Source organism: Acanthaster planci, linkage group LG17, assembly GCF_054643075.1.
Source record: "Acanthaster planci isolate LZ-2023a linkage group LG17, COTS_SCS, whole genome shotgun sequence".
In the NCBI taxonomy this organism is placed as follows: Eukaryota; Metazoa; Echinodermata; class Asteroidea; order Valvatida; family Acanthasteridae; genus Acanthaster; species Acanthaster planci.
Genome location: NC_141793.1, coordinates 6662122 through 6684677, shown reverse-complemented (window position 1 = coordinate 6684677; position 22556 = coordinate 6662122). Strand labels below are relative to the sequence as shown.

General features: G+C 38.2%; 1 protein-coding gene across 5 annotated transcripts in view; it reads left to right on the top strand.

Annotated features, from left to right (window-relative positions):
• LOC110989331 (ly6/PLAUR domain-containing protein 6-like) overlaps nt 1–22556 on the top strand; it is an 89614-nt gene that overhangs the window by 18439 nt on the left and 48619 nt on the right. For 3 of the 5 annotated variants that reach the window (XM_087147667.1, XM_087147669.1, XM_087147670.1), the window contains exon 2: nt 15821–15936. The gene's annotated coding sequence lies outside the window, so the exon portion shown is untranslated. Of the gene's footprint in view, nt 1–15820; nt 15937–16185; nt 16259–22556 lie in introns of all 5 variants that reach the window. The other 2 variants (XM_087147668.1, XM_087147671.1) reach the window with 1 other exon arrangement.

The following is a 22556-nucleotide window of genomic DNA, read 5'->3' as shown; positions in this document are numbered from 1 at the left end:
AGAAGCTTTTTTGAGTGTACACTGGCTGATAAGGGATTTGTCCGAGCAAAGCTTGTGACTTCGCAGTAACATAATGCAGACCCAGCAATCACGGGCCATGCTGATTAGCAGACGATAAACAGACGTCAGTAAGCAATACTGTGTGACTTTTTACTCGACACCATTTCCTTGCAAACTGTAGCAGGGAAGTTGCAGTTGCAATGTGTGGTTGTTTAAATGCCGACTTAAACAGGAATGTTCTTGTGTTCTATTTGGAAAAGGGGCTGAAAATAAGATGGTGACTTAAGCGAAATGACGACTTATAAAAGTCGACTTGGAAAATACAAATTTCAATGGAAACACACTGGGGACATTCTGGACTTTTATTAGTAAGCTGACTCAAGCAATGTACCGACTTGTATGATGTCGACTTAGCCGGAGTTTACTGTACATGTACATTGAAAAATAATTGCAAATATTAAAATGTTTACATGTTATTTCTCTTAGTGTAATTTGTCTGAATGACACAGGCAAGTCATTCCAGAGCCAAGGGGCACGGACATTTATTGTTCTATTTCCGGCACTGATTTTCTTTGGACGTTTCCCTTCGAGAATTGGAGCTGAAATAGCTCCAGGTTTTCGTTAAATTGTTTAAGTGGGAGACTGAAATAAGCAGGTCCATTGCCCCAAATGGCTCTGAAAGCAAGTATTAAAAGTTTAAATTTAATCCACTGCAATAGTTTGGGAAGTGCACCATCTGTGCACCATTACTAGATAATTTCACTCATTTTACTCAACACAATTAACTTCTATTTTCTGTGTGTGAAAACCATCATAAATACTACATATTAAAAGTAACATCGGTCTTGGTTGGTTCTTTTGGTTGGTTGTTTGATGTTTGTCTTTTTTTTTAATATACATGTTCTAATTTGTTTGGTTCACTTTTGTTTGGCGGAATAAATGATAATAATAACAGTGCACTTTAACCCTAACAGTCCTCAATCCTTCACCTGTTGGAGGACTGAGGACTGTTAGGGTTAAAGTAATGTTCAAGTTGTTTTTGTATGGGCCTACATGTACATGTACATACACATCTGACCAGTATGTGAATTCTAGGTGCATTCCCACATAGGAACTCACATAGGGAGTGAAGGGGGATTAAAACAGGATGTTTAAGTGGCCCTGATGTGTCCCCCTAAGATCAATAAGTAAGTCAATGAGAGTAGTCAAAGCATAAAGGCATACACAAGGAGAACAGTTAATCTCCTCTCTTTCATCCAGACATAAAGTACATGTACATGTCAGCTTTGTTCAACTTAGAAACTTGGTATTGCTTCCAGCAGTGGTTGTTTTTAAGGAGATTTTGGCAAAGTTTACAATACATGAAATCATCAAGTAAATGGACCGTGTACTAGTAAGGATCCTGGTTGTACTGCTAGTGGATGGAGCAAGCTTGGTGAAGTCCAAGTAGGAACGTTATAAACACTTTTCAAGGAAGTTTAGTTGAGACTGCTAGCTTGGTATTAGGGGTGTCAGGTGTTGGTTGGCTTAGATCAGCAGCTCTGGACCATTGTACTGTGTAAGTATATGTAAATCCAATATTTGTTCTGTTGCTGGATATTGCAGGTAACAGAAAAGCAAGTCATTTTGAGTTTTATTCACAAGGCACGTACTGCACACATGCAGTGTGTACTATTGTGCTGTGCCAATTGAATTGTACAACTGTACTTGTACATGTAGCTTCGCTGTTATACAGACAAAAGCATCTCTTTAGTTTGATTACAAAATGACTTCTCATGGACGCAGCAGGAGGAAGGTTATTTCCAAACTCACATGAACATGTAGGCCTACATACGGGGAAGTACTGTACTTGTTTATGTAGACACAGTATAATTCAACTGAAATTGAACACAAATTGCCATTATAAAGGTTTTGTTACTGTAAAGTGTGTACAAATATACAAATGTACAAATAGGTGTTAGAGAAATTCTAGAAGTTATTTGAAGAAATTTGATCAAGCATATATATATGTAAATGTATATGCTATGTGTACCCCATTGCTGTGTAATCATCGGCCTGTGAAACCTAGAGTATAAGATTGGAAAAGAAATCCTAGAATGCTCCAGCCCTGTGTAAAATTCTGATCTGTCATAATCTTATGAGTGCTTGTTACGTCTGAACCACTTTATCCTTCTGAACATTCAACTCAAGTATTCTTTGAGCCCAATGCCGAATACTGTCATCTCTTGTATTATTAATTGCAAGAACCATGACAGAAGAGGTCCTCAGAGAAGTTGCTTGACTTAACACCAGCCTTAAGCTCTTTGAAGATTTGAGATGCCGCCCATCCATTGAAGTGGGTGTTACCTCATTTTGTTTGAAAAAATCTCTTTAGTGGTCAGGGATCTGTATGAACTCTTTGTTGTTGCCTTCCCTAGACATAAAAGAAGGTGGGCTTCAAGAGGGGAACATGCGTGTCCCCATCAAGATGAAAGTATAAAGAGTCATGATTTGTCACACCATGGATGGGGCTAGGGACTTTAGATTTATGAGTTGCAACAGTTATGTGTTACATGTATCTCTTTGAAATAATAGACAGTGGCTTATCACATGTTGCCGAGCATCAACACACCTACATGTACCTACACAATATGCAACCCAAGCTGTCTGACAATAGCTTGTTGGTTTGCCTCTGACAAGATGGTCCCTGTCCAAATGAATGACAAAATGTTGTTTGTTTTTTTCTTAACTTCCTGCTGCTTTCTTGAAGAATGATGCGAGCATTTTAAAGTAAGGAAACTGTACTTTCCCAAAATCCTGTTGGGGAGCAGGAATAAACTCTACTGTACATGTACATGTAGGATGCAGTATGCTGGATGATTAACAAGTGTGTCCATTGGAATGAGAATGTCTATTGCATGCTTAAATAATGTCATAAGAAAGGTGGTTTTAAGACACATCTAAGCTTCTTTTTTTTTTAATGGGAAGAATATTCCATCTCCAAGCTCCTGACATTCTTATAGATTTCCCAAAAAAAATGTGAAAGGGTTTTAGCTGTCTGACAGCAGTAGTGCTGAAGTTACATGACATAAATGTTTAATAGACATTCTCTCCAGTACATGTATTTACTGATCCATGGTTCCAGCATTCAACTTTGTTTGGTTTTCCCCAACAGTTCTGGTTTGAAGTACAAGTACTTCAAAAATAAAAACAACATTGATGGACACTGATGGGGGTGTTTGTTTCACATTGTTGACCTTGTCGTTGGCTCCTGTCAATTCTTGTTTCCATAAATAGTCCATAGTGTATTCTGTGTTCTCTCCTGCACAGGAGCCCTGGAAGTACAAAAATGCTTACATACATGTACAAACATGCAGACCTTCTCACCCATTCTAACCCTGTTGTCAGATTTAAATCACTTCACTCATGCCATTTAAATATTTCATTCTGAAGTAAACCTGTTCAAGGCACTTTAAACCAGATTAAATCTGGGATCAAACATCTTGACCCAGATCAACACCAATCCATGGATTTGGTTTTTTTTTGCAATTTACCAGCAAAATTTATAAATGAAATCCTATCCAAAAAGTGCACTTTAGTGTACGTGTACTGGTATTTGACCCTTACATGATTTCAGTTTGATGGAGCCATATATTGGAAATGGATTAATCAGGTATAAATGTTTGCCTTAAAATTACCTTGAACTCTGTTTAAAGATGTAAAGTAAAAAAAAAATGTAGGCCTACTAAGTACATGTGGGGTTTCCCTTATCAAAGAAATATTGTTCTTTTGCACCATGTGCTAAGTTCGGTACGTGTTTCATCTTACAAATTTTCACAAAGAAACCTAAAGAAACCTGCAGAGAGAAGACAATGTAGAGATATTCAGTTTAGTGCTTGGATGATAACAAACACCTTAATTAGAACCATTACTGAAATCTAATCTAGACATTGACCTGAAAGAGATTCAACACAGAGGTAGAAGCCAAGTGATGCGCATCTACCCAGCATGATCCTGTGCATACCTGGCCTTTGGCTCCCAACCTGTATACCCCAAGTGGTCCTAGTTTCTTTAAATGTTGTGTTGTTGGTCAAATGCATTAAGCAAGTACTGAAGTGGTTTCATTCTTAGATCAATACACTTTTTCTTGCATTATGCAGGCACAGACTTTAAAGCCACTTCAAAAAACTTTTCCACCAATCTGTCCAGTAAAATCAGGTCTGGGGTGATGGTTTAAGGCTTAAGTATGGCACATCTCAAAAGGGAGTTTGCTGACATGTACATGTATGTAGCTTGGTAATTGGACCGTTTCTTGTTCCTTTTTTTTTTAAGCCAGTGTATGGATATCAGAAATTTCTTGGACAAATACACATACACATGTTGAATAAAGGAAAACTTAGAAAAGAAAAGTGCATGTATCGGTACTTTGTTGCACTATGGCCACTTGTTTCAGAATCTGTAGTGGCAAGATTTTTGAAACTGTGCTGTTAGTGTACATGTACCAGTATGTGTTTATCTGAGCTGTGGGAAAAACAAAGAACTCCGGGCCCTCTGGAGACAGGGTGTTTATTATGACTTTGTAACCTTCGATCCAAGTAATGTTAGTATCCAGGCAAAGAAATACTGTTCATTTGTCTTATTTTATAGGTCAGCCATGTCTGCAATGTTTCCGTGTTAATGGATGAACCCCAGAGAAGGCACATTATGTCAGACATTGATCTCTGCAGTGTTATGTCTGGTCTGTGGGATAAGCCTAAATGGTTTCTAAACAGTCACATACTGACATAACTTGCCTACTTCAGATTGAATGTACAGCAAATGTATGAGAATAGAAATGAAGCTAGGAATTAAGCAAAGGGTCAATTAAAGGGAATAAGAACTACATGTATTTGTTCACTACTTGAGAAGTGCTTGTGGAAATGCTCGCTCTGTACAATGTGTAAATGCCCCCAGGGTTGGGTTCACAAACACAAAGCAATTTAGTGTTTGTTGAACAGAAAAATCAGTACCAGTTGTAGGTATTTTCCTCAGTTATTACTTTAGGATACATATTGGGATGTACATGTACATAGTCATCATACAGTTCAAGACAGTTATGAGTATGAGCCCTGTACATGTAATTGCTAAAATATTGAACAGCTGCAGCTAAGAACAAGTGGAATTAAGCCTTGATTGGAATTGTTGGTTGAACTTGGGTTGAGGTCAGTCACCTCACTAGCTGAGGGGAATGAATAGGAAATAAAACGTGTTAATGGCACAGACTGTGGCATTCAGATGGGAGCACTTCTGTGTTGAATGCTGATTACCACCACATTGGCAGATTTATTGCAAGGAGAAAAACCAAGGAACTGTAGTCATTCACCAGACCCAACTGTTTTCCTTTACTTAAGTCCTATAAATCTTGTGATGGACATGGAAGAACTCACTCCTATACATTTGCTAAAAATAAGTTTTGATGTATTTCCCAACTGTATAGCTACGGGATTTAAAACAATGTAAAACATGCAAAAAAGGGTCCCATTCAGAGAAATGCCCCTGTCAGTGGTTGTATCTTCTGAAATTCTGGGTTTTACATTTTACACCATTATGAATTATGATGGAAAATACATGTACTTCAAGTGTTATTCTTCAGAAAGTTTTGATCTTCTTGGAGCATTTATGATACTCTGCAGTTCACATATTCTGACTCTTTAACATTGATTGCAGAGGCATGTTGCCTAGTGGTTAGGGTCTGTGACTCACATATAGGCTCTGGTTTGAATCTTGGTAGTGATCAAGCTCTGTACTCCCCAGGGGGCTGAGATGGATTTTAGGAATAATTATGGCCTTTTGATCAGGGATAATAATGTATTGTGATACCTTGATCAGGTGCGCGGATGTGCCTACTGGTAGATACATACAGTGCATGCGTGTTACAAGACGTTATCATTACATTTACTCACATGTTATTGAATAGAATGGTAGTTTACACTAAATAATGAACTACCAGTACAGTACTTTGAATTTAACAAATGTCTTGATGCAGGAAGAGCTACATGTAACTGTTTGCCCTTTGTGCTGAAATAATTGGATGTTGCGGTGTGTTTGTCCAAAAGTGCTCAACGAGTTTCAATATTTTGACAGGAGTATGCGTGTCGTGTCACTTAAACCTTAAATGTTCTTATGGATGATCTCATCCATTCAAAATCAGCAGAATGTTATTGAAAAGATTACATGTATGTATCTCCTATAAAATCATCAAGCATAGATATATACTGTATACTGACCTGCCACAAACCTATTTTATGGAATTTTCTAGAAATGACCCAAACTGTGATGCTGTTTCTACACGGACACCATGATTTATGCATTTTTCTTCTTTGTCGGTTGACCTACTGGTATCAAGTGTGAGTGTGAAATTATGAATCAGGCCAGTACTGTGGACCTGATGGCCTTTAGCGGTTTCATAATAAAAGGTCAGTATGATTGAGCTGGTTTTCAGTGGCCAAGGGCTGAATTGCATTGTCAATTTAAGAAAATCAACCAGGTCTAATATTATTCCATTTGACTGGCAGCTTACGTACACTCTGGGGACTCAAATAATTGTCAGGCAGTTGTTGTTGATTCAGCAGGACTTGAATGTTTAGAAAAAAAACTGGCTTTTGTGAGACATTACATCTCTGAACTTGAGTTTGAGACTTTTCTACCCTACATGTATGAATTAAGAACTTACTGACCAAAGTTAGTATAATTTGCTTATAAATCTCTTACAGTAATGGCTTGAGACAGTGGCTAGAAGGAAACATGCAATTCATTTTACTTTGGCGCAGCTTTTACTATGTAATGCATATTTATACTCTCCTTCAATGTATCAAAACTACTGGTATTTAAAATCCTTTGGAGTTCAATTTATTCAAATGCACTTTTAAGCGTTAAACATTTTCTGGACCTTTCTCAGGGAGTGAGGGTACTCTTATTGTGCAGTTTACCTGTTTTCATGTTCACATTTTTAACCCCAAAGTTGACCCTTAAAACATACATGTATCTGAGAAAATGGTGATCGTTGGCTTGTTGCTGCATGTACATGTATACAAATACATTGACCCTGAAATGGAAATTTACAATTTCAAAATGTAAAAAAGCTATTTTTTTTGCACACAAATTAGTGCAACATTGAGGTTCTGTGCCTGACAGGATACCACAGTCTTGCTCATGAATAAGTAAAGTTGTATTAGCATTAAAATCAAAAGGCCCCAAAATACAGATTAAAACGGTGAAACAAAAATTGAAAACAGGTTTCATTGAAACAAAGGAGCAATTTCATGGCTTGTAGTAAACTCATTCTATTGCATGGTCTTAGTTTCTGCTGTTGGTGTCGTCATGCAATACACGTATGCAATCAAAGAATAGTGTCCTCGTGAGTAATTTTACTCTGATCGAGTTCTTAAATTTGTTTAATTTTTTAAAACAGCAGTATCCATGTAGCAGGCCTTTACATGTACAGGTACAATATATCTTTAACTATTCTGCATGTATTATTTAGGGTGTGTAACAGTTTTTTACATTGTGTAACAATTCTTTTGTACTGTAGTTACACAGCTTTTATCCTTACACACCTGAAAGTCTTGGGTCTTACAAAGTGTGCATTCTGATTTCATCGTAAATTCTTAAAAGTAGAGGGTAGATGAATAAAAATATATGCACATCATTGGGTCAGAATTTAACAACCAATTTTGTTTTTAGAGTTTGTTGTTTATATTGAATCCACTTGATACCGGTAGGTCTGTGTGCCTACTATTCCAACCTAGATCTCTGGATCATTATCACATATCACATTATCACATTATCATATAAATGATTTACATGTATATCTGGAATTACTGAAGGATATTTATGGCAAATACAGTCACTCTTCATAAACACAGCAAAAAGATTAAAATGAAGAAAGGTGTCCAACAAAGTGATACCATCTCACCCAAGCTGATCACAGCCCATCTAGAGATCCATTCACTGAATTGGGAAGAAAGAGCGATTAACATCAATCGATTAACCATCTTAGATTTGCAAACAATATTGTCTTTAAAGGAGAGAGCCTAAGTGAAATATTGGAAATGCTCCAAGAACCTTGCAGATGCCAGCAAATTATGTGAACTGAAAATGAACATGATGAAAACAAAGACAATGAGAAACACACTAGAGCCAAAAAGATCTGTCAAAATCTATGGAAACACTATTTCAGAAGTCGATGAATACATCTTACTGGGACAAAGATTTAGTCTGAATGAAAAGAATCAAGATCAAAAAGTTCAAAGAGGGATTAAATTGGGTTGATGCCAATATGGAAAGTTGAGTAACATTATGAGAGGAGATATTCTATTATGCCTGAAAAGGAAGGTGTTTTGAACAACTCATAATTCCATCAATGACCTATGGAGCAGAAACCTGGGCATTGATAACCAAACTGCTAAAGAAAATAGCTGCAGCACAACATATCACGGAGAGGAATACGCTTGGCATTACAGAAAAAACAAATGACTTAAAACTTGAAATATGTTGATAATTTAATTTTTGCTTTCACTGAAAACCTACTAGAAAATATAATTTGTTAATGTTCATCTGCTATTGAGAACACAAATTGCACTGGACTTCATGTATTATAGATTTTCGAAAGTTTCAGTTTTTGGCTGAATATTTCTCTTTCAGGTCAGGTAATTTTTCAATTTCTATAAATTAATATGCTAGCAAATAGTTTACAAAGCTTTTTTCCGAGGTGAGTTTCTTAAGAGGTACTGAATATATAAACAAATGAAAAAATGCAAATTTTAATATTTTTGCATGTTATTATTCCCATCCAAGGGTTCTGGAAGTGCACCATCAGGGGTCAACTTTCAGGCTTTGTTGCCAAATTGATCCTTTTGTACACCTGCCTCATACTCTTGAGGGTAAGGTGTTCGTTTCCTTGGCTCTCCTTCCCACAGCAAGGCGTATGGCTATGCTCACCAAAATATGTGAAATGGCCTTGGCCATTGAACATTTGTAACCAAACACGTTCCAAAATGCATTTTCTTAATTTAAAAGTCCTTGCCTTTTCATGATTCTTTAACTGTGGCTTAGGCAGACTTCCACGTACCCATAACTCCAAACTGAAGGTAGACCAGTAAGTAAAGCTGGGCTAGTTGGCAACATGCAGATTTTTGAGGCCTCATAAGAAGGGGGAACAATCCCACAAGGCCACAGAATGACAACCTTCCTCTCTTAGCATCTTGCCTTATTGTTATAGTCCCAAATTGTCTCCCCCAAGGCCACCCTCCCTCTGTGCAAGTTACAAAGCTCTCCCACTTGCTCTTTGTATCTTAATAGCTACTCTTACAGTTCAATTAGCTTCAAAATATGTGTGTACATACTGCTCCCTGCCCTGAATACTCAAAGTTGGTGAAAACACAAAGTCGTCAGGGATTCTGCTGGAAAGTAGAAAGAAGGGACAAGTGACGCTGCAACCGAAGTAAAACAAATTGCCCCCTTTGCAGCTTGTGCATTTTGTAGCAATTGCTACTTTTAGTCATGCAGTAATTGATTAGAGGTCCCCCTTTTATAATTAGGCAGTGCACATGTACCAGTAATGTTAAAAATGTTTTGTGAACATCCAAAACAAACCAACCAGAGATAGTCTTCATTACCAGTAGTCGAAGATCGTCTCTGTTTAGCTCCAGTCATATTTGGGCAAAGGTTGCATGTGAAACATTACTTTTGAAGAGCTGTGGGTGGGCTTTGATTTCAAAAGCACTGTTGTGTATTGATGTGAGTCTTGGATCTTAAGATCTGGTTGTTGTCTTTTATCAAAATGCACCTTAATGATAATGTTCATCTTTAAACTCGATTACATACATTTACTGATACATAGCACAAGCCTCATCTTTACATGTAATTACATCTGAAGTCACTGTACTGTACAAGCTTTTAGGCTGATCAATGAGTGATCCTTATTTTGGAGTATATCGTTAACCTTTACAACAGAAACCACACACCTCTCTGCAAGGAGTTTTGGTCTTTGTCTCAAAAGGACAAGTTTCTTGCGATCAAATACTTATATGGGTCATTGGATAAATTTGGGGTCCAAAAGTATGACATATTGTGTCCCTGTTACACCTTACCCTTGTTATTTGACATGGAAAATGATTTTAAACTATTTCTATTTGTGCAACAGGTAATGTGCATTAATGCGTTACTCTTGGAAATTATACAATTGTTCTGAACTTGCAAAATCATACAGTAGGTCAGATGTGCCATGGACACGAAAAATTTAGATCCCTACATGTAAGTTATAGAATGGCCCATATCTACCTGTCTAGGATAGCTTAGACTTAATAGCCATAGTTGTGATGTGTCTTGAGGACCTTTTACATACGTGTACATGTAAGTGCTGGGGTCACATCTGTAACAGTGGGTGCTGGGGTCACATCTGTAACAGTGGGTGCTGGAAACACATCTGTAACAGTGGGTGCTGGGGTCACATCTGTAACAGTGGGTGCTGGGGTGTCTTTGTCAAAGGACAATTTCATCACAGACTGACTTTCACAGGGTGTAGTGCAATGTGTGAACTGCCATCCCTTATTACACATTATTACCACTGGTACTGCAATACTCTTTGAACAGGGTACCAGTGATCCCCCATGTGCGTGCTTTTTGATGCAAGTCATTTCACTGCATGTTTCCCAAGTTGGCATCAAGAGGGCAGTTTTCACAAACATTCATGCTCAAATTTGGTGATGAACTTGAAGAAACATTATTTAACTCTTGGAACATACGTTAGCTGTGCACATCTGTCATTTGTAGGTTTTTATATCTTTATTATGTAATGGTCATGGGTGCTTTTCATTCATCTGACTCACAAGTAGCCACATGCAGCATAGATTTGGGGCACTTTTTACCAACAATACATGTTGCTAGATTCCTGAGTGTGAGCTTCACAGGTTGTTTTCAATACAAGATGGCCAAAATTAGGACCATTAGTAGAACTTTTTCTACAAGTAAGGTTTTTCGGGGGCTCGCAGCTTCCAGCTCAGGATATTTCAATCACAAAATCTCTAACTTTTGGGCCCAATTTGGACAGATATGGGCGACATCTTTCAAAACCTGAGGCTGAAGTTTGACTGCTACATGTACATGTACCAGTACCTCTATTTGGGGGAATGAAGGTTAAAAGAATGAGTAGGCAAACATTAGTGAACTTTATAAGAAAATTGTCACAGCAGTGCATTTCTAGTGCAACACACTCCCTTCCTGAACATCACCAGACCGTCTTATTTTTCACTGATTTTACACTGATATCTATGGTTGCACATTGAGCATGTGTAGTGCAACCTTACATGTAGCTAACCCTAACCCCCTGGCATATCACCGGGGGTAAAGGACTCGGTTCTCCCAAAACTACAATGTACATGTATATAGTAATATGACACTAAAGGACCTAGCCCTACAAATTGCTACTTCTGGCTGGGGCACTTCCATTGTTAACCTTATTGAGAACAATAAGGTCATGTATTCATAGTGCCTCAGCACTTTATGATCCATTGTTTTATCTATTGTACTGGTATTTTATGGCTTCAGAGAACAATAAGGTCATGTACTCACATACATGCAGGCCACAGCACTGCATGCTACATTTTATGACAAAGTAGTATTTTGTAGCTTTCAGTGAAGTTAGTGAACCACCACTTGCACAACGACAACAGCAAGGTGTGCATACCGTACAAGACCAATCCTGGCAATCATCATCGCATGGATTTTGCATCAGTTTGAAATTTTGGATGTCTCTATCCATGCAACTACGGTACATGTAACTCACAGTGCCCCATGCATTTTGGTGGCAGGGATGTACTGTCTCATGACACAATATTTCTATTTTGTGACATTGATCCAATTGCAATGCATGGGACCCTTGTTTTCAACACTTGTGTGAAAGGGCTTTCGTGTTGGACGTGTTGGTTTAGGGTTGGGTTCAATCTGAAATGCCTCATTAACGGTGTCCTACGTGTACATACATGTACACTTTTGGTGTTGCCCTGGAAAAGCCTTGGTCTGTGTCTGGAGAGGGCTGGTCTCAGTCCCAGTTTTGAATACCTCAGTCTCAGTCCTTGGTCTAGACAAAATGGTTTGGACTACAAAACTGGTACTGTGCTCACAAATACAGAAACTTACAATGGATTCCATCAATAATGTTGAAATTGCACAAAAGTTCCAATATTAAAAAATCATACTTGCCTGGAACAGGACATTTGACCAGATATATCATGTATGCATATTTACAAATAACTTTCTCATTCAGATGGGATCTCACGAAGGAAAGGTGTGCTGAGCTTAGAATTGTCAATGCCTTGCATTCAATGCCAAGCTCAGTTCTTCAGAAGGAAGCCTTTGAAGTATAAAACCTATTCCATTTTCAGAGTACTCCAAACCACTCTGAGCTTTGCAGTGTTTATCAGTATGTGATATGCTGACAGATGCAAATGTACATGTACAGTACACGAGTACATGTACATCATGATTTAAGTTAAGACCAAAACGGGAAAATCTTTTCACACTGTTTCTTTTCCCAGGGAATTCGTTTTCATTTCTCAAATTGTGAAAAACTACCTAAAGTGGAAAAAGATTTTCACACCTTTTCCCACAAGTGGGAAAATATTTTCACACTTTATCCCGCAAATGGGAACAGATTTTCACATAATTCTCTGGTTGTGGGGAAATAATTTTGCGCGCTTTCTTCATTAAGTAGCATTTATGCTTTTACATGGAGACATAAGGAAGTCTTTCATTCTGTGGTTTCAAACATGCGCATCTCTGAATATGGAAAGTGGAGGATAAATAGTCTGAGAAAAAAGTATAATCTTTCAGTCTTTGGAATTTCCAGAAGATTACTTGAAGAAGACAGCATTAAAATTTCAAGTCAGTGTGTTCTCGGTTTTGAGCAAAATACAATGCGACAGGTGTAATCAAAGCTGGCTGTGGTGGAGGTCAGAGACCAGCAATGAACACCGGAACAGCTGAATTACAGTAGATTTCTATTATAGCATTCTCAAGAGGACGTAACAGCACTGTAACAGACTGGATGGATGCACAACATGTGTACCACACATGTGCATGTACTGGTACTTCTGTGTACATGTACATGTACATATATATGTACGTGCATCCACATGTTGTCATGTATGTGAATTACGGTTACATGTATTGACAGATGTTTGTACCATAATTTCAGAATAAATGCCTTGTACCCAGTTATCTTGACGTTTTCGTGACGCCGATAAAAAAAATCACCAAATCTCTTTCAAAAACTGCCACAGGACCTCGTGCATGCTGCATCATGAAACATGCACTGCATCCACACCCACCGCGACATCCCGACTGCTAACTACGTACCCATTTATGGACAGTCCAATTGCCGAATTTTTCCAATAACCATGTGACCACAGAAAGTGTTATGTCAGATAACCCCAATGAAAACAGACTTGACTTGTCACGCTGAACACTATCGATGAAAAGACACGATTTGCTACATGTAGATATACATGTACGTACAATTTAAGCGGCTGATTTTATTTATCAGTAAAAAGAAATCTTTAGGTAACCAAATGCTACATTAAGTATCTAAATGTTGATTATTTGTGTGCCAAACTACACCATGAAAATAAATAATATGTGGGAAAATAATCACAGCAATGTCACCACGGCAGAGAAAGTTGAGTTTGTTGTAATTACATGTACATGTATGTACACATTTCATATACTCCGTGACTTCATGACTCGGAGACTCCTGTATACAGCTGTACATGTAATTACTCGAAATCCAGACAACTTTTGAAATTTATTCTCCGACGTTGACGAGTGTTTATTTATGGTAATCCAAGAAAACAACCCCCACGCTGGCACGGCTCTCGGTGGTGAGCACGTGGTCGCAATTGCGCTGCATGGACAGCCAAGTGCTTGTCTGCACTTAGTGATGCTGTGATCGCTACTAGCACCAGACTACTGGTGCCCAACAGCACACTCCATGTGGTGAGTCGGCCGTGGCCCCAAGTGCAGTGCAGCATTCAGAATGGACTCTTCACTGCATGATACAATGTAGTTGTACATGTGGGACCAGTGTGGAGCATTTCACTGCACCACACTTTTTGTTTTCTCAAGTTTACGCATTACTCTAACAACCTTTCACACTGTTTTCACACACCAATTTTTTTCCCCAAATGTTTCATGCGGTGTTCGCAAAAATTCGCACCATTTTCACACATTGTTTGCCCCATTTGCATCTGATTTGCTGCGAATTTGCAGGGGGGAAAAGTTGTGGTCAAAATGCAAATGCAACTTCCTTTCGCAATTTTTCTCAATCCTTTTCGCAGCGTTAAACTTCAATTGCAATGTACTGTACCTCTTCAAATATCTGTAAAGGCCGGATCATACTGCTGGCGAATGCAAAAGCAAAGTGAATTTGACGACACAAAGATTTCGCTCTAGTTGAAATGTCTTCATCTTTTAAGAATTCACAAAGTGAATATTGGATCTGATGTCAGAAATTTGCATTTATGTTTGCTTTCGCGCTAAGTATGAACCAGCCTGTAGATGGGTTTTCTTATTCTTCTCTACACTGTAGGATTGGTTTTCTCCAGTTTAAACATTACTGTCAACCTGACAGGGCAGGTGAGAAAAGAAAATATTTGAAGAGGCCTCTAATCTAAGAAAGAAATCAGATGGCATGGCTGTACATTACATCATTATTTCTTGTGAGAAATTTGCACATCTGCCTTGTTGTGTACTGTACATGTGTATGGATTGTTCCAGTTGTGTTTCTAGTGACCGGCATTTTCCAACCACAATCACAGTTCTACCTTGGTGAAGTTTTTACCACAACTTAAATTGAACCAAAGAGGAGGAAATCTGCGCCGTGTATTACATACATGTACATTATACGTAGCTGCTCAGAATGCCGTATTGCCAAACAAAGAATGGCGAGGGAGAGTTGCAGTACTTGATCATGGTGTATTTTGCTTGACATAAGAAAAGGGGGATGTGCAGACAGTATGTGTTCAAATTGTACATGGAGCTACCTGTATAGCACAGAAGTGTGGTGTTGGAAAGATCAGTAAAGAGAAGGTACTGTAGAGAAGAAAGTGTGCTCAAGTTATGCTTTGGTTCAGCTCATTTCTGTTTGCTTTCAATAGAATAAAAGAGCTTTACTGGCAATATGATAATGGGGGAAGACATGAGTAAATTGTATATTGCATACCGTACACTCGTACATGTATGTATTGGAGGAAAAGATTGAGGCAAGCATGCGTTGCAAAACCTTTTGAAAAATAAAGGTGTTTGACCTTTCCCATTGTCACACAAGATCTTGCTCATTGAAGTCTGATCAGAAGCTGCTGTACTTGCTCCAGTTTGCAGGACAGTCTCCTTTCTAATTATTCCCTTATACACCTACATGTACTGTACATGTAATCATGAAGAGTATACATGTACATGTACAGAAAGCTGATGTAATTGAACACCCACTCTGTTTCTGAATGAAACATGCCCATCATACATGTACATGTAGGAGTCCACCTGGTATCACAGCACACCTGTAGGCGTTGTGATAGGATTGGTCCATTTGGGAAGCCAGGATTGCCAGATAAAGAAACTTTAACATTAAAATGTAATTTAACTACATTACCTTTGGTCTACCTTCAAGTTAGCGGTTGTGAATTTGGCATTTGTGAGCACCAAGAGGATTCATTGTTAAGAAGATGCATTAATTTCTGTTTCCCATTTTCTTCTGTAGTCTGCAACCCTATTTTAAATGGATCAATCCATTTCACTATTTGTATTGCAGATCATTGTGAATGTAAAGAGCAGTGCAGACCGGTACGAGAGGAAAAAACTAGTTGTCTAGATCAAACCCTCAGAAGAATACCTGACTCCAATTGAAGCATCATCCAAATGCCTTATGTAAGTACCATTGACAAACATTGATGGGTATTATTCAGGAGCTGTCACGTTAACTGCATTGAACCCAGGCCCCGTAGGCTAACACTAGAGATGATTGGAAGCACACAAAAGGTGGATACCAGTGCTGGGGTGACTTGCTGTCTCTGTTTGATGTGTACGCATTTATGGCAACATCACTATCAGTTCTTGGCTGGGGCTGCAATGCGTAGTGCTGATATATTAAAAATAATGTACTTTTTGGAATTTCAGTCCAAGACAAATTGGACAGTGGGTTAGACTATCACTGCTGATGAGTGCTTTGCCTTATCACCTTTGATAATTGGTAAGTGCAGTACTTGTCTGCTGTCAAAGTACCGGTACATGTACATGTATAGACAGATATGTACTTGTTCAGTCGATTGTGTGGGTGTACAGCTTAAAAATAATTTCAGTTTGCATTGTCTCATTGGAATTTTGTGGTCAGGGTGGTGTACAATGTAGTTACAACAGGACAGGCGTACACTGGAACCCACAAAAGTGCATTGGAAGTGGAAAGATTCTCAAAGAAATTTTTGCAGGACGTACATGTACATGAGAGGTATTTTGCCCATAAAGTTAAAGTGGTATTTCTTTTTCTGTAGATAAGGTGTTACAAACCTACATGTACACTGATTTTATGTCTGAATCTGTTGTTATGCATCATATTCATACACAGTAAAGCTACATGTAAAAGAAACTGTACCCAAAATGTGTATGTTGTCTTTCAAATGTTTTATTGTATTTGACTTTCAGTACCGAAACTGATGCACTGGTACCCAGTAGGCAGTGCCAGTACCTTGTACTCGTAGCCATGATGTATTAGAGAATCATCCCATAAACACATTGATCAGTAACTATTGTAAATATATATGTTTTACATACATGTACACGTACATGTAATGTACAAACCTAAAGGGGCCTTTCAGTAAGCTTTGTCGACTATAGATAATTGCCGATATTGATCCCGGGTATATCGGCGGCCCAATATCAATAATACCGATATATCAAATTTTATCGAAGAATGTTTTGAAGCTCAAAACCAATGGCATAATGCTGAATACCTTTTGGGGTTAAGCAGCTTAGGCCCCTACCAATTGGTCCTAACCGTACAGCACGTGATAGGTCTGTTGGAATTTCCGAGCTTTTTTAATGGTCCCCAAACAAAAGAGCACCTGACAACACCAATAGCCTGTAGTCAGAACGGTATATTCAAAGTTATGCGAAGACATGCATAAACAGCATACTCTGGCCAGTCCATGATCTCAGCTTCATGCATTGACATAGTGATTTTTACTAGCCTAAACCCTGGTTTAGTTGCTCATTGCTTCCCAGGACAGTACCTCAGTCTTCAGGGAAAGGCGTATGAAAAAATCTTGAATTTCCAGTGAAAAAACGGAAACCAACTTCTTCCTTAGAGTCAACAGGCAGCGCTATTTCGGTCTGTCTTTGCACTGTTTTCTATGGGTGCATATTTGGTGTAGTGCAACCCTAACATCACAGCCACATGTAAAACAGTCTTCGAGCATTGCTTCGGGCCATCAGCAACCTCGACTCCATGGGCTGCGTGCACATTCTTTCACTAGCCCTGGGTCATGTAGAATACAAAATCGACATTGACTGGGTATTAAGCACAAAGTGTATCGCACACGTATTTCAAAAGTTGCTCGCTCATGCCCACGTATTCGCTTGCACATCACACACATGTACATGTAGATCTGTGTTTCACATAAACACACTGACTGAAGTCCTAATTTAAGTATCCCAAATAGTGGGATATTTAAATTATCCAATACCAAGGGTTAGATCGCGCAAGGTATGGTAGGAGCCAACATGGCACGGCAAGATCGCACCCATGGGAATGAGATTGGGCCATCAGAGCTCCGCTGTGCCATGCGTACAATAACCAAGAGGTTTGGTACCCAGACACAAGGGTATTTTACAATTTTACAGTTTGCATTTTCTCTTGTGTAGTAAGTGCCATGCTAAATGTGCAGCGTGCTTAATACACGCAAGTTTTTACATGTACAAATGTATGAAACGATGCAAAAATCATTGTACACCACATAGTTGTTACTTTTTTACCATAATCTTTTGTGAAGAGGAAAAAACAAATCAAAGGTAAATTTGCTGACTGCTGTTCTTGGCCACAAAAAACGGACACTTTTATTTCAAGACAAGATATTATTGTCTATAACAACAGCTACTTAATTATAATTTATAGCTTCATTTTTTTTCATTATCTCTCCCCGCTTTTGACGTATAGATTTTAATGTTAAAGTAATATCATTCATATCAATATCAAAGCAAAATCGATAGATCGGATATTATCGATTAACTTTCAGTCATACCTGTAAATGCCCACCTGTAAATGCCCTTCCATGTACATTGTACATGTAGCGCGCAACTTTGTAGTAATGGCAAATCTTTACACATGCACCCATACATGTACATGTACACCAGGTTTTTTATCATGTACATGTAGTGACCTTTCTGGAACATGATGGTGAAAAACAAGGCAAACTGTGCTGGTTGGAGTAAAATTTACTGGAAAGAAAAATCATTAACCAATGTTCACAAGCTGAAGAAAGAGCCTTGAGTTCCTTCACAGGTCATTTGGAAAGGATAGAAATGATCCCTTAATTGACAGAATGTCCATTTTTTTGTGACTGGATGAAAGCACAGTCAATCAATGATAATCCAAATATTAGTGAACTACCTTCATGGTTGCCCACAGAGGAAAAAAGATTGAACTGTTGACAGGTAATCTGCTTCTCATGACCTTGCATTTTAATCAGAAGTCAGTGTTGCAGAACACAGATTGTTATGCTAAAACTTGTGGATTTTGGGTATCCTGTGATTTTGTGCATGTCCCAAGCAAAGTACTGTTGATTTATCATACCCTGTAAGTTAAGTACAGCAGATAATTTTTCACATTTCTCAGTATTTCTCAGCAACGGTAGTTGGTAAAGAACTTTGGTCTAGCAATTAGAAAACTTGTGGAGATCAAGCGTACTACACATTGTTTTGCTCTGAAAGTTTTGCTGTTTGGAGATAGCAAAATATTGTTTAGTGTGAAATTATCATTTGATATGTTCACCTTTATGAAGAACCAAAGCAAAAGACAGTTTAAACTTTGATCAACCAACCACAGGGCTGGGAAAGGAATGAATTTAAGACCGAAGAATGGAGGGGTTGGATGCTTGCTCACTGCCCTTAACCCTAAGATAGCCCGGGGAAGGGGAGATAAGGAGACTATCTCTCAGCCGGGGGAGAGGTGCTTTCTGTCCCCAAAAACTTGACTGACCCTTGGTGGATCTCTTTTAAAACTTGACATACATTTATCTAAAGATTCTCATTGTCAGTACAGATTTGGAGTTTCAACTCAATTTGATGTACATTGTACATGTATGGTTTTGTTGTTGGGATCAAGTTGAAGTTCATGGGCTCATGCTTGTGTGCTGACATGTATCAAGCACGTCAATTGAAACCATACATATTTTTGATTGACCTGCCTGGAAAATGTGCACTGCATAAGAACATTTACAAACGCTATATGTGTGATTTTCACAATTTGGGATGCCAATGACAGTGACTTGTTATTGATTTTGGAGCATTGTTCCAGGAATGTCACATTTTCATCTCAGGTAATATGGAAGATCTGACCCTCAGTGCTTGTTGGATTATCAACTGGAAAAATTAAACAGTTACAAGAAATAAAGACATTGCCAAATCCACAAAAAAGCAAAATCCCAGAAATTGTCTGATAAAACAACAAATTTCTGCTGACACCACATTAAACTGTCAAGAGCCAAATCCATATGTACATGTACATGTATGTTTATGACTTTATACAATACCCACAATGAATAATGTAATATACATGGATGTCAGCATTGTATCAGGCTTTATGCATTAAGAAGTTGTTCAGCACATGATTTCAAAAGGCCTGCACAGTAAAATGAGAACATATGAATTTCAGTATTTTTAGACTTGTAACAAATACATTATTTAAAGAGCAAAAAGATTAATTATCTGACTTTATACAAAACAAAATAGCTTACAGATTAATGATAGATGGCAAATCTGAAACCTGCCTTCCCTCAACAAAACAGAGATCGGTTCGATACTTTCTCATACTTCTCATAAAGCTTGGCCCTTGTAACTTCAATGGAACCTTGGCTATATTAACACTTACTTTGTTTCAAAATTTGTGCTACTTGTATTGCATGAATGTAAATTTGAAATCTTCTAAAATCTGAAGGCAGCTTTTCTACTCATTTCCAACCTGACAACCCCAAGAAAAGTCCATGAAAGTTCCTCTACATATCATGCAAAATAAAAATCCCACAAACTCTTTCAAATTTTCCCCCTAGAACCTTATTCAGGGAACACAGCCTAATAAATATTGTACCGGTACTGCATTAAAGTAGAGCGTTGCTGTAAAGCAGGTTATTCAATAATTGTGTATTGAATATTTAACTTCAGGGAAAAACTTCCACCCTGTCATGAGACAGATTGTTTCTGCTTTAAAACTTTGTTAAAATGCTTATCCACTTATGACAAAACACTGAATATTAAAACAATACCCTTTCTGAGACAGAATGGAATTTTCCAAGGAAAAATGAACCAGAACACTGATGAACGTTTTCAGTGTCATTGCATGTATCAGGAGTACTTTGCAGACTCGTATGACTCATGACTCAGACTTGAGCTCGTGTCTGACTCCAGTCATATTTGAATGACTTGGACTCGAGTCACTTTGACAAATGACTCGGACTCAGGGCTGCGGACTCAGACTCCAAATTTGATACTGCATTAATACACGATGATGTATCAGACTATTCTTGTTGGATGCAGTCTGGTGCCTTGCCAAGCAAAAACTTGAATCATGTGTGTTCCTGTTCCAAGTTTATCTCAGTTGCAGCTTGTTATAAATGGGTCTGACGATCTGACATCAGTACGGTCTGCGTGTTTGTGAATGCACAGAGATCAGTTATGGCATCCATTCTTAGAGTACCAGTAGTCGTCAATTTTTGGGTTATCAATTTGATAGAAATGCAACGGAAGCTCAAGTGCAGCATGCCAATTCTGCAGGAGGAAATTAGAGGAAAAAATGATTCATTTCTGCCAATGAAACATTTGCAGAACCTGAAAATGTGTTTCCAATACATGGTGACAGGTGACTCTGACTTGTACCTGTACTTGACCTTTGTGACTCGTGACTTGGACTTGGATTTGATCCAGTTGACTCTGTTTTTCTTGTTCCCCCTATTTTTTCGAAGAAGTGGGGGAAGCACCCACTTTCCCTTTCCACCTCATGGCCCCATTGTAGTAAATTCTGACCTCTTATCTTTGGATTTACAAAGAAATGGGATTGAAGCATGATTCAAACCTTGTTCAAACCTGCCCTTTCATCTCAGTTCTCGGCACAATGGTACATCACTTGCATGTGCCATGAACAGTGGTTGGTGACTTGTTGCCAATTACAGCTATAATGTACTGTAGAATGTGATCCCCTCAGGAGGTGTATTAGTTTATCTAAGGGGCATTATGCTTGGCCTAATTCCATCAACTCCTGACATACCAATGTATGGGCTAGTTTACAACATAGATTGGATTTCTCAACCATTGCCTCTGGTGTGGGGTGTAGGTTTCCTGTAAATGATACCAGAGCCAGGTTTTTGCTCAAGTGTGGATATGCTCATAGAGTAATACTGTACAGTACATGCACTGTCCAACAGAATTTTGCTAATGGGTAATTCCAGAAATTTAGGGGTCCAAAAGTGTGACATTTTCGTGTCCCTGTTACATCTGACCTTTTTTATTTGATATGGAAATATCACTGGAATTGATTTCAAACTATTGCTATTTGTTTGGCAGGTACATTTGTAATTTGCATAATTCATCATTCTTGGAAATTAAAGAATGTGTTCTGAACTTACAATATCATATGTCAGATGTGACAGGGACACCAAAAAAATGGACCCCTAATTTCTGGAATTACCCTTAAAGAAGTCATTGCTTCAAATTCTGTTTTAGTCAATTTCGTTGTTCAACTGTTAAATTATCTCGTTATCACTCATTGAATTTTTGTGATATATTTATTGTTTACCAAAATCTGTTCTTTTGTGTGAGTGAATCATGTTGATCAATTGTCAGGTTTGCAAGATTGGTAATGTTACAGATAGTGACTGTGATCTCTTGCTACAATGTTCTGCTTGTCTCACATTGCAAATAAAATCTCCCAGGTGGTTCTAGAAGTCCAAAAGGGAAAGTGTGGTAGACTGACACAAAGGAATACTGTGGTATGGTCCCATTTGGCTGCAGTCCAATAGGAATATGGCTTATTGTTATAAAAACATTCTTGTTAAGAGCATTGCCGAAGATCTTGAGGAGGGTTATCGTGGACACACATCCGTTATGTTGCTTGGCATTTGATGTGATATGATGTTTTGTGTGATTTCTTAATTTCCAGTTTCCTTATCTGATATCCAAAGTTTGATTAATAAGATCAATTTCTTCATTTTTGGGCGTTTTATTATTGTATATATGCTTTAAAAATTCAAATGACGGAGCCATTGCCATCAGTATGGACATGTACT